A 12,820-nucleotide genomic window follows, 5' to 3' on the forward strand; every position below is an offset into this window, starting at 1 on the left:
GCCGTCTAGCCTCATCAGTTTTTAAGATTTGAGGGCGGACAGAAAAGTGCGGACAGAAAAAGTGCGGACGGGTGGACAAAGCTGACACAAGTTTTTTTTTTACAGAAAACTAAAAAAAACTGAAGAAAGAGTCGTCAACATACCGCATGTGCACTGCAGGCCTGAATTCCTGATGACATTCGTTCACCCACTTGACCTCATCATTTGTCACGTAAGTCCCCCACTGCTATCCCCATCAATCTGCATATAAATTTTTTGAATATTTATGTACATACGAGCGTGTGGCCGTGTGCGTCAGCGTATGTTACATAAAGGCTGCCCAAGACCAAGAGCCCGTGCCAGCACAAGGCTGGCATAATCTAAAATGAACGTTTGCCTATGTGAACGAATAAACTTTATTATTTAGCCTGAAGGTTATTTATAAACCCCTTGCTAAGCCTCTTAACAAACCTCGTACTACCATTACAGTAAGATTTAGCAAAAATAAGCTTCTAAATTGGTCTAAAGTGACCACTGTATAAAATATCTGAACTGAATAACAAAAGAGCAAGCTTCAATGCCTTTTACATAAGAGGGACTTATGTTTAAAGAATTAATGAATGAAATATAAAAATGAAAGCAAATAAGTAAAATTTATTCCTTACCGTCATGTCATCACACAAAATGAACAGATTGACCTTTAGTCGATCATTTATAGAAAATAGCTTCGGGCCCTCTGTTTTTTCTCTTCCTTTCTCTCTGTAAACATGTTTTCCATATGCATAAACTGTAAAACAAAATAAAACAAAACGAAATAATAATTTGCCAGGTAGGATTCCAAGGATTATTAGTGTTCGAGTTGTAGAGGGACCGAATATTATAAAATGCAATGAATACTATAACTATAGCGAACTCTCCTGCCCGAACCCTAAGTAGTGTGGGTTCCCGACTGTTTGTTTACACTGGCAAATCAGGCACACACGACCAGCTTAATTGTAGTAATAGATCTCACTTAATTTCTTAATACACTTGATTTCTCAAGTTATACAGGACTTTCGAGATAATGAATAAAGAGGATGACATGATGCGTGCGAAGTCAAGCGTCGGGGAGGAGGTTAATAAGAGAAAAGAAGGAGAACACAAATTTACAACTTTTATTCGAGGTTCGTTGTGCGTCAGCAGGGGGCAGCTCGGCCGGGTGTGGCGCTGATGGAGCGTTTGGGGCTTGGTTTGAGCCTCAAGTCATAGAAAACCGCAACTTGATTCGGCGTGGGCATTCAGGAACACCCTCTTTGGCAACCCCTTTCTGCCTTCCCCTCACTCACTCCCTTTCCCCTCTCTTGGATGCTACGTAGTAGTAGTAGGCACTCTGCAAAAACCCTCCCTCCTGATAGCTAACAGCCCCCTTCCCCTACCCTCCCAACCTCTTGGTCTTTTGACTCTCCCGCCACTCGCCAGACTTAGACGGCTACATTGACTGACGTGACGTCTGCTGCTAGTTTGAATTGTGGCTACGTTTGAGGAGGAAGGCATCTTGAAGTTTGCTAAGGATTTACGTCTGATACAGCCGTGTTGTTCTGAATTATTCATCTGGAGGTATCTTCACCCAATTTTTTAACAGCATATACTAAAAGCTTATAGTGAATAACGGTTGGTGTTATTTATAGGTCACCCGCGAGTTGTTTTCGTAAAGGAACTGCATTTAAACTATATTTGGGTATGTTTGTCATGTTTTTGGAGGGTAAGGAAAGTCTGATTTTTTAGATAATTCTTTCAGTTATTTGATTTACTCTGGTTACCTTCTGTTCTTTCGAAAGTATTTCCATTTATCTAGTGCTAGGTAGGCTTACTAGTGACAATAAGCTTTCTATAGTTATGTATGAAATAAATTCGCTGCGAACAAGCTTATTTTAAAAACAAAAAGTGAGTTTTATAAATGTACACAGAATCATGCAAATTTTTTATGCAGGAAAACTAAATCTTTCATTTATCTTGTTGTTAAAGAAGCCTCAAAGTCGATGGCAATTTATGTATGTGAGAAAAATCTTGCAATAACTAATTTCTGATGCGATCTCTACACACATTATATATATATACATATATACACATACATATATATATATATATATATATATATATATATATATATATATATATATATATATATATATATATATATATATATACAACGGCGTGTGACGCAAATAGCTCACCTTCACCAGAACCTTTTTTTATTTCTAGCCAGAGAAACCTCCCAGTTCGTCGATTTATTAACTCATTTGCGTATAGGAAAAAAGTTTTTAGAGTTAACGTAAACACACTGCACACATTTAGGAGAATCGTTTAAGTGCTATGACAAGAAGCAGTAAGCCACGTAGGAGGTCCAGGAGTATTATATACTCGTTTGACCCGACTGCTGAATGCATTCATTGTTCCAATCCTAATACGCAAGGCCGCTGGACACGCCCAAGAAAAAGAAATTTCGATTAGTTCAAACCGGTGTCATTTCAATTACTGCTAATTTATCAGCGTATTAGTAAGGTTTTCATATCGGTTTCACCACACTGATAATTATGGTGGATGTTGTAATCTTTCCAATAGTGATGAGCATTTTTTTCCCCGAAAGGCCGTTTCAGCAAAAATGATTGGCTTCAGAGAAAATCTAAAAGGAAAGTATTGTCATTTTCATTCTCTGTTGCTACAAAGAGGATTTGGGAAATCTACTGTATTATTTATCTTTCGCCAAGATGCCTGACGCTCATTTTTCCTTGCCTGTGCGCAAGGTCTTGTTATTGGACGTATCGTGTTTTAAGGAGGTGACTTGCTGCCCATTCAAACATACACCTTCTAGTGTAACAGATATGTGACTTCAGTCTTCTAGTCTTCAACTGGAGTCAATATGCAAAAGTAATATTTATTTACTCCTTTATATGAAATCATTTGTTAAGAATAGCTTTTGGAACTAAGCTTACCAAAGCTTTCTTTATGATCTGTACTCTAATTAGAGTCAGTCGTTGTGCTGTACTTATATAATTGCAAGTTTTTTAGTTTCTTTGCACCTTGTAAGGTTTGTTCCAACACTTTCTCAAGCTCCCGAAGCTTAATAAGAGGTGAGAAGCATTGTATAGTAAGCTGTTGGCCTCGATGAACTATTTTTAAAAGGTTATCCGAACGTAGATCAACACCACCACCAAAATCTGTTGGCTTAATCCTTTCAAAGAATATTTTGTTCCAATCGTGGTGTAATACTATTGCTCTTACTTGGGAGAAGGATCAGTCATTTCCTTTGGGGATTAGACCCACTCATTTTCTTTTTGCCGAACCCCACCCCCAACGCACCCACCAAACCAGACCTGGGCTAGATAAGGGTGTTGACGTTTCCTGCCGTATCGCCATCCCGATACGATAACGAAAACATTAGCATTTACCTTTAATAATGCTTCATGCAAATGGCATAGCACCATGAGAGAGAGAGAGAGAGAGAGAGAGAGAGAGAGAGAGAGAGAGAGAGAGAGAGAGAAAGTGCGCAAAATGTGTTTACCAGATGCATGTCACCGAGTCAAATCTCCTTGGGTGAGTTTAGTGCCCACATTTACTGCAGCAAATTGCACTGAATATAATTTGAATATAAACAACTTGTAATTGCTCTTTTCCCTGTTTATGCTACGGTGCTGCCAATGTGCGTAATAAGGAAGAGACTGGCTTCAACTGTTGTGTTTAAGGTTAGCCTTTCTTTTGGGATCACTGTCATTACTGACATTTGCTCCTTGTTTTTAAGTTTCCCTGACTACACTCAGCCTTCGCGAGTGGCTGACACTTCTCTGCACACTGCCACCTACTGCCTGCATATAATCCCAGTATTACCCGTCCACTTTATTTTTCGCCTTTTGCCTTGAAAGCTTGAACTTCCAATTCCTTCTGACATTTCTTATGGTATTCTCTTCTTATGGGGTTTAAAATATTAAAACCTATTATAATTAGCGGCTATTCCTCTATTCTCTCTATACGACCATACCATCTCTGTATTTTTAAACTGCGAATCATCCTCACACTGTGAATATTTGAGGAAGTTCAGTTCCAGTGTTTACTCTTCATCTGATATTTTGTGTAATCTCACGCCTTCATTTACCCGCTGTGACAATGTATACATTATGTCGTTATGAATGCACAAACACATGTGTTTGCGTATATGACTAACGGATCATCTCTAGTGTGTACACATATATACAAAGTCGTGGGGCAACAAAATCAATCCTGGTTATTTACAAATGGCACATCGCTGACTGGGGATAGTGAAAAGAAATGACAGAACCCAGCGAAAAATTCTGAAAGCGTTTACAAGTGGAGAAAGATGGGGAGAAAATCTGAGCAATAGTTAGGTTTGACGGTAAAAAGAAACCAGGAAGATGGAAGAAGAGTGGAAGCAGTTGATTCGTGAGACTATTTGGGAGATAATAATGGATGATGGTAGGCTGAGAAGTGTGCAAGGAAGGCATCAGGGTGAATGCAAAAGACTGGGAGGAAAATGGAAGCCAAGGTGGGAATGCATGAAGGGCTCGTTGAACCAACTCTCCTTTATGAAACTGAAGTGTGGTTGTTGAATGCGGATGAAAGGAAAATGTAGAGGCTGTTGAGATAAAGTACTTGGCACTTTGTAGTTTCTTTTTTTAACATTTCTCGTGGCTAAAATATATATATATATATATATATATATATATATATATATATATATATATATATATATATATATATATATATATATATATATATATATATATATATATATATATATATATATATATATATATATATATATATATATATATATATATATATATATATATATATATATATATAGGTAAGATTGTGAGACCAAGGATTTCACGAAATCCCTGAAATTTTCAGGGAATTCGTGAAATCACCAGTTCACTGAATTACATTTGATCTCTGAGGGCCTAGTACTAAACACGGCGAAACACATTTGATCCCCGAGGGGTTAGTACTAAACACAGCGAAACACATCTGATTCCTGAGGAGCTAGTACTAAACACGGCGAAACAGTGAAGATGAATCACTGTTTCGCCGTGTTTAGCACTAGCCCTTCGGTGATTAATAATGTTCCTAAGTGAATTCGTGATCCCTGGTTTCACATCTTACTGTAACAAATATACTTACACTTGCATACTTGCAAGGAAGTATTACGTCCGGTATTCGTCTGAAACTGAATGGCACTTCTTGAGCATTATCCGTCAGATGCTATGTGAGACCCTCATTGTAAGTCGATACTTTGGCACAATGCCACCACAACCGAGGGAAGAAGTAAGAGACTCCTTTAATGGTAGGCTACGGTATGAAGGCTTGGAATGTCAGCGGCTTCATTCTCTACGTCAATCAGGAAATGATCTAATTAAGTTATGCCTGAACAACGAATGCGACTGTTTAATATTTTAATACTTCCTTTCTGTTGCTCAGTTATTTCTCCGTTTCGTTTTTTTTTCAGTCATATTACCTTATACATTGCTTGATATCTACTCATATTTATGTTTTGTTCTTGTATTTTAGGTTAAATTAACTCAAGTCATAATCATCAGTTATAATAGCATATACTGTTTTTTTTCCATTTACATACCATCATTCTGAGCTGCAAGAGGCGCCAACGTTATTAAACAGTGACTTAGCTTTTTAATTTCTTTTTTACGTTAAGAATACACAAATTTCCAAATTTGTAATAAATAATAATGTAAAGATGGCACACTTTTATATAATAATAATAATAATAATAATAATAATAATAATAATAATAATAATAATAATAATAATGGAGAAATTTTGACGCAGTCGTAAAATTCTTGAGAATATATGTTGCATATCGCAACAAATATTCATCATAAATCTTGCACACCCTGAAGTTTAACATGTTACAGAGTTTGGAAGCATAAATAAATACGTGTTGTTCCGCATCGATTTCGATATCTTGTAATCAAAGACGCATTTATTGTGATAAATCTATTGTCTGTTCTGTTTTCTACATAAATTTTCTGTGCACTGCTGCTCAAATTTCAAAGGCGTCAGTTACGTGGATGTCTCTGTATTTATCGAACTATTTCTTTAACAATGATTAAATTGACCGCACATTTAAACGACTGATGCAGAAGATTTCGAACAGCTATCATTAATTTAACATTATCTATCTGGGTTCTCCTGTGACTCTTTCGAACGAGAAAACTTGGTTCAGTGAACAAAATAATATCATACTGCAGTAATTTACTAAGAGCAAATAGTAGATAACGGCAAGTACATTTTGCTTATTTACATGATGTGAGCATTGTGACCTCAGCGTACGAATAACAATCCTACAGTTCTCTATAACCAAAACAGCTAATTTTAAACTTATATCCTGTATTCAAGGGAACAAAATATAACCTTTATTGTCTCACTGGTTAGTTACTAAGTCGAAACGGAACAGTTTCATCACACATTCCTTCCAGTTATTTCTTGACAGAGAGAGAGAGAGAGAGAGAGAGAGAGAGAGAGAGAGAGAGAGAGAGAGAGAGAGAGAGAGAGCCCAGAAACCAGATATCGTTACTCTCAATCGAAGCATTCAGAGGCTTTTGTGGTCTTTATTGACTGTTTATTTAATCGCTTTATATTTCGGTATTCCTTTCATGGAATACTTCGCTTAAGTATTCTGAGAAAGCAGGATATTCGAGTCATTCTGTCGCTTGTGTCACTTCGTATGAATGCGAAATTCTTGGTTTGTGATTATATATATATATATATATATATATATATATATATATATATATATATATATATATATATATATATATATATATATATATATATATATATGTGTGTGTGTGTGTGTGTGTGTAAGTGTGCTAACAATAACCTGACTTGAATACGCGGAATACATTATACACTATCATGATTACCCTTCAAATGAAAAAAAAAAAATTTAAAGAACGTAAAAGAACAGACGAACTCGTAAATAATAAAAAATAAAACTGCCTCTTATAACAGAAAAATGATTAAAATCAGGGAAAACAGAAGTAGAAGAGAGAGAATCCCGTAGCTTTACAGCTAATACAAGATTTTGACGTATGTAAACCATCTGGAAATGACTATTGGTAAATGGCTTCTTACTATTAAACAGATTGTTGGTATAATAAGATGCTTTGTTTTCTCAAAATTGCCTTTTAACATGACTCGTTCAGGTTCTAATTCTTTTCTGCATTTGACTGTTGAACCGGCTGTCCTTTGTCTAACACTTGCATTAACTTATAAGAGCACAGTGTTATGCATAATGTGAGAAATGAGATTGTACCAATTTTACCATAACTGTACGTTCTTAAAATGCTGATATTTTTCACCCACTTTCATGTATATTTTGTTCAGAGTGCAACGGGTTCATGGCCACTGATGATGCGTAGTATTTGCAAACTTATTAAGTGTGCTCTGGTTATGCTTGACCCTCAACCCACTCTGTTCAAGGAATAGCTTTCCTTATCCGTCACCCCGACTCCTCAAGGCTCACCCCAGCGACTAACCACTGCTCTGCGTAGTGTTTTTGCTGCCGCCTCAAGGGCGTGGGCGAGATAAAGTGAATTTATTTCTCTCGTGTCTGTACATAGCAACTTCATGATCAAAGACGAGTCCCCCCGGCTGGCCTTGGTAACAACATACTCTCGTGATGGGAAAGTTCTAAATGGTGGTTAATCTGTATTCCGTGCTTATCTAAGGTTTCCAGATCAAATTGGCTTTCTGATAGCGCTCTATTTAACATGTACCCAGATGACAATTTATAATTATGTATATACGTCCGTGTGATATTCTTTTATGCATTAGGGATTCTTGGTGGTCATATGGTACTAAATTATTGTATAAATCTTCCAAGAACTTTTGGAGGAAGTGTTGAATTTAGGTTCAGTTCTATATAGGATTTGAGGCGCCCAAGAATAAGACCCAGGATCTCAATTTTTACTATTACTGTGATTATGAAAATTTGTTTTTGAGATTTATATAATTCAGTTTATAGATACTTGGATCCTAGCACGGATTCTTTTTGCACACTCCGAATTTCGAACTTTGCGGCCCTGGGTCTTGGAATCTATTCTCTTATATCTGGTGTCCATTTATCGTTCGCCCTTTTACTGAGCAACTTTTTTTGCTGTTAACATTATGTTTCTGCTTTTCATGTGAAATCTGACGGCACGGGCATCGTAACATTTAGTTATATTCACTATACCTCAACTTTTTAGTGGATTTTTTTATTCACTGATGCATTTTTGATTTTATCTAAATCGCAGTGTATTCTTTCTTTTTCATTGAAATTGGCTTTGTATAATGAGGGCATTCAGTTATTATTATTATTATTATTATTATTATTATTATTATTATTATTATTATTATTATTGTAACATAAAACAAAAAAATCACGTTCCAGTTATTATTGTGAGAAAAAGACCCATTAAATGAAAATCATATCACAAGGACGCTCTGAAGATGACAGCAGGAGCTATCGTAAGCTGAGAGCCGTACTGGGTAAATTCTTCATGTGTAAAAATGTGTATATTATATAACAAGGAGAAAGTAGAAACACATTTCACCTATTGGGGTTCTTCTTCTTCTTCTTCTTCTTCTTCTTCTTCTTCTTCTTCTTCTTCTTCTTATTATTATTATTATTATTATTATTATTATTGGAAAGAGAAACCCACAAGATTCCTGTTTATAACTTGTTTACTTGTAAATATTTACATGTAAACAAGTTATACAAAGGAATCTTGTGGGTTTCTCTTTCCATCTTCAGAAGAAAACTGAAAGAAGTTTTTGTTTGGATTATTATTATTATTATTATTATTATTATTATTATTATTATTATTATTATTATTATTATTATTATTATTATTTATAATGAAAATCAATTTTATGATTTTTAGACTATATCCTCAAGTTTTTATGCACACTGTTGTTAACAACAGTAATGAGACGGTTAGGTCGGGTCAAAATGGCTTGTATTTGAGCAGCAACAAAAGCAACCCTTCAAGCCATACCCACGGGCACTGGAGCCCTCTCCTTAAAAACTGCGACCGGATGTTGATCAAGGAAAAGTTCTCGTGTTTCCATCCGACAGTCCAAAACTAAGCAACGCTGTCAGAACGTTATCGCCTTCACGTTTCCGGTTACTAACAGTAAGCTAATATGTTTACGTTGCGCGGCTGCTTGCTAACGAGGTAGGGAGCTCAGTGTTTCTTACGTAGTCTCGTTACTACGACTGAAGAGGGTGTGGATATTCCGTTCGTCCGAGGATAAGGTAAGTTGTTGTTAGATCGTTATTTAATTGTTAACTTCGTTGTTTATGAATGCACTGAATGCGCATGTGCTGACATATTCGAAAGCCTGTCAAGAATTGATCGAACGAACGCTACCATTAGGTGTCTAATAATCTGATCTTCTTCAGATAACAACAAAAGAAAACGTGATTGATTTACGTAAATTGGATTTGAAACGTCTGTTGTCCTCGAAACCGTAAAAATAAGTAAGAAAAAGTAAGGAGAACTAGACACTATCGAAACAGATTTCCCAACACTTGAGCTGTAAAGACGATAGCCACATATCTGCAGCGGCACTTACAGTATAATTGATTTCAGGCGGGTTATTGTTGCTTTACAATAAATCAATATACTATGCTACACACATTCCTTAGCATCACAGCTGAATCAGTGACATACGGACCTAGATATTAACAATTACCTGTAATGCCTTTCCTGGTCAGTTTTGAAAGGTGTTAATAACTCTGTGATCAGCCAGTGAGAACACAGAGAGCCTTGAGGTACGGCGCTTTAACGGAATTTGTTGTGTTGACACTTTAGTGCCAGTTGAGTGAGGCTTTGCGTACATGACGTTTCGTTCTGTAAGGTTCTTTTCCTTTTTCGTTCTGCCAGGTGTTTTTCTTTTCGTTCTGCCAGGTTTTTTTCTTTTTCGTTCTGCCAGGTTTTTTCTTTTTCCTTCTGTTAGGTTTTTTTTCTTTTTCGTTCTGCCAGGTTTTTTTCCTTTTCGTTCTGCCAGGTTTTTTATCTTTATGTCAGGCTGTTTTATGTTTTTAAAAGCGTCAATGTTTAAATGTATTTGAAATTCTTGTTTAGGATATATTTTAGAATTCTTGTTTAGAATACATTTTAGAATTCTTGTTTAGAATACATTTTAGAATTCTTGTTTAGAATACATTTTAGAATTCTTGTTTAGAATACATTTTAGAATTCTTGTTTAGAATACATTTTAGAATTCTTGCTGAGAATATGTTTTAGAATTCTTGTTTAGAATACATCTTAGAATTCTTGTTTAGAATATATTTTAGAATTCTTGTTTAAACTATATTTTAGAATTCTTGATGAGAATATATTTTAGAATTCTTGTTGAGAATATGTTTTAGAATTCTTGTTTATAATATATTTTAGAATTCTTGTTTAGAATATATTTTAGAATTCTTATTGAGAATATATTTTAGAATTCTTGTTGAGATTATGTTTTAGAATTCTTGTTTAGAATACATCTTACAATTCTTGTTCAGAATATGTTTTAGAATTTTTGTTTAGAATATATTTTAGAATTCTTGTTTAAAATATATTTTAGAATTCTTGTTGAGAATATATTTTAGAATTCTTGTTGAGAGTATGTTTTAGAATTCTTGTTTATAATATATTTTAGAATTCTTGATGAGAAAATATATTTTAGAATTCTTGTTGAGAATATGTTTTAGAATTCTTGTTTATAATATATTTTAGAATTTTTGTTGAGAATATATTTTAGAATTCTTGATGAGAATATGTTTTAGAATTCTTGTTTAGAATACATTTTAGAATTCTTGTCTAGAATATATTTTAGAATTCTTGTTTAGATTATATTTTAGAGTTCTTGTTTAGAATATGCTTTAGAATTCTTGCCTTTGGGGAAAACGATTAAACTTTCACGTAATAACATTTGCTTGGCAGTTATAACTTATCTGACTGTCACCGTTCACTCTGACCCTTAACGGATGTCAGCTATGAAGTTAAGGAGGACGGTCCGAGTGATTCAAAGGGCAGGCGATAAGAAGCCGCCACTGAACCTAACAAGGACAAGGGAAAAGAAAAATTGGGTCTAAATCCAAAGGAATTAGACTAACCCCTTCAAAACATCTGCCACGACCAGGGAAGACCGCAGTGAGAAAATTCTCGTTCCTCCCTACAGAAATAATATGAAGGTCAAATGACCGAGATTCAATCAAACATAATCTTTAAGAATATATATGTGGAACTGGAACGACCAGGGAAAGCCGCAGTGAGAAAGGTCAAATAATCGAGATTCAATCAAACATAATATAAATGGAACTGGAATTGGAATAAAAAGTTTATGGAATTTAAAGTCTAGGCCAACGCCAAGCGCTGGGACCTATGAGGTCATTCAGCGATGGAAGGGAAATTGAGAGTAAACGGGGAGTGTGGAAAGTAAGATGGAAGAAAGAGAATGTGAACGGAGGTACAGCAAAAGGAATGAAAGGGGTTGAAGTTAGGGGCCGAAGGGTCGCTGCAAAGAACCTTAAGTAATGCCTACAGTGCACTGTGTGAGGTGTACTGACGGCACTACCACCATACGGGGAAGAATATATGTGGGACTGACTGAGTGACTTCACGCACAAATCTGGCGTCGCAACAGCCAAGGTCATCAACGGCTGAATGAACGTGGGATGTACCAGAGGATTAGCAACTGGTTATAAGTTTCCATGACGACGGTCTGATAATCTATTTCCGTTTTAATCGCCGACATCTTAGTCGCGACAAGGATTTTATGCTGCGCCGAAATTCTGCACATACGTGACAAGCTCCGTATTTGCTTGCAGTCTTTTTTTTTTTTTTTTTTCAGGCACAGCTTATGCGAAGGCCAGCAAGTCAGCGACATATCTTTATTGCGGTCGTAAAACCATGCTTGCTTTGTCCTGCAGGGGCTGTTTCATCTCTCATTCTGCTGTACATATTTGGCAAGTAGTAATAATAATAATAATAATAATAATAATAATAATAATAATAATAATAATAATAATAATAATAATAATAATAATAATAAAGCGATCTGTTTACTTTATCTTCATTCAGGATATTGCTATGGTAAGGATATGTACGAGTACCTGGCATTTTCACTTAATAATAATAATAATAATAATAATAATAATAATAATAATAATAATAATAATAATAATAATAATTTTACAGTCATTCAGGATATTAATAATAATATTAATTCGCTTAATTAATTAATTAATTAATAATAATAATAATTAATAATAATAATATAATAATAATAATAATAATAATAAAATAACCTGTTTATTTTATCAGTCATTCTTATATTCCTATGGGATTTCCGGGGGTAATAATAATAATAATAATAATAATAATAATTAATAATAATAATAATAATAATAAAGCGACTGTTTATTTTATTCTCATTCGGATATGCTTTTTGATGGGGTCTGTATGTGGCATTTTTCGCTCAATAATAATAATAATAATAATAATAATAATAATAATAATAATACATAATAATAATAATAATAAAGTAACCTATTTTATCCTTATAACATTCTTAATAATAAATGTGGATTTCCGCTTAATAATAATAATAATAATAATAATAATAATAATAATAATAACCTGTTTATTTTATCCTCATTCAGGATATTCTTATGATGGGGTATGTATGTGGCATTTTCGCTCAATTTTTAATAATAATAATAATAATAATAATAATAATAATAATAATAATAATAATAATAATAATAATTTTAATAATATTCTTACTGTTT

At 34.4% G+C, this 12,820-nt stretch overlaps 1 protein-coding gene across 1 annotated transcript in view; it reads left to right on the plus strand.

Moving 5' to 3' along the window:
* The first annotated feature begins 1,245 nt into the window (after positions 1-1,245).
* LOC136840906 (uncharacterized) overlaps positions 1,246-12,820 on the plus strand; it is a 19,703-nt gene continuing 8,128 nt past the window's right edge. The window contains exon 1 of the mRNA XM_067107871.1: positions 1,246-1,575. The gene's annotated coding sequence lies outside the window, so the exon portion shown is untranslated. The remainder of the gene's footprint in view (positions 1,576-12,820) is intronic.

This window comes from Macrobrachium rosenbergii, chromosome 8 (assembly GCF_040412425.1).
Source record: "Macrobrachium rosenbergii isolate ZJJX-2024 chromosome 8, ASM4041242v1, whole genome shotgun sequence".
NCBI classification, from domain to species: Eukaryota; Metazoa; Arthropoda; class Malacostraca; order Decapoda; family Palaemonidae; genus Macrobrachium; species Macrobrachium rosenbergii.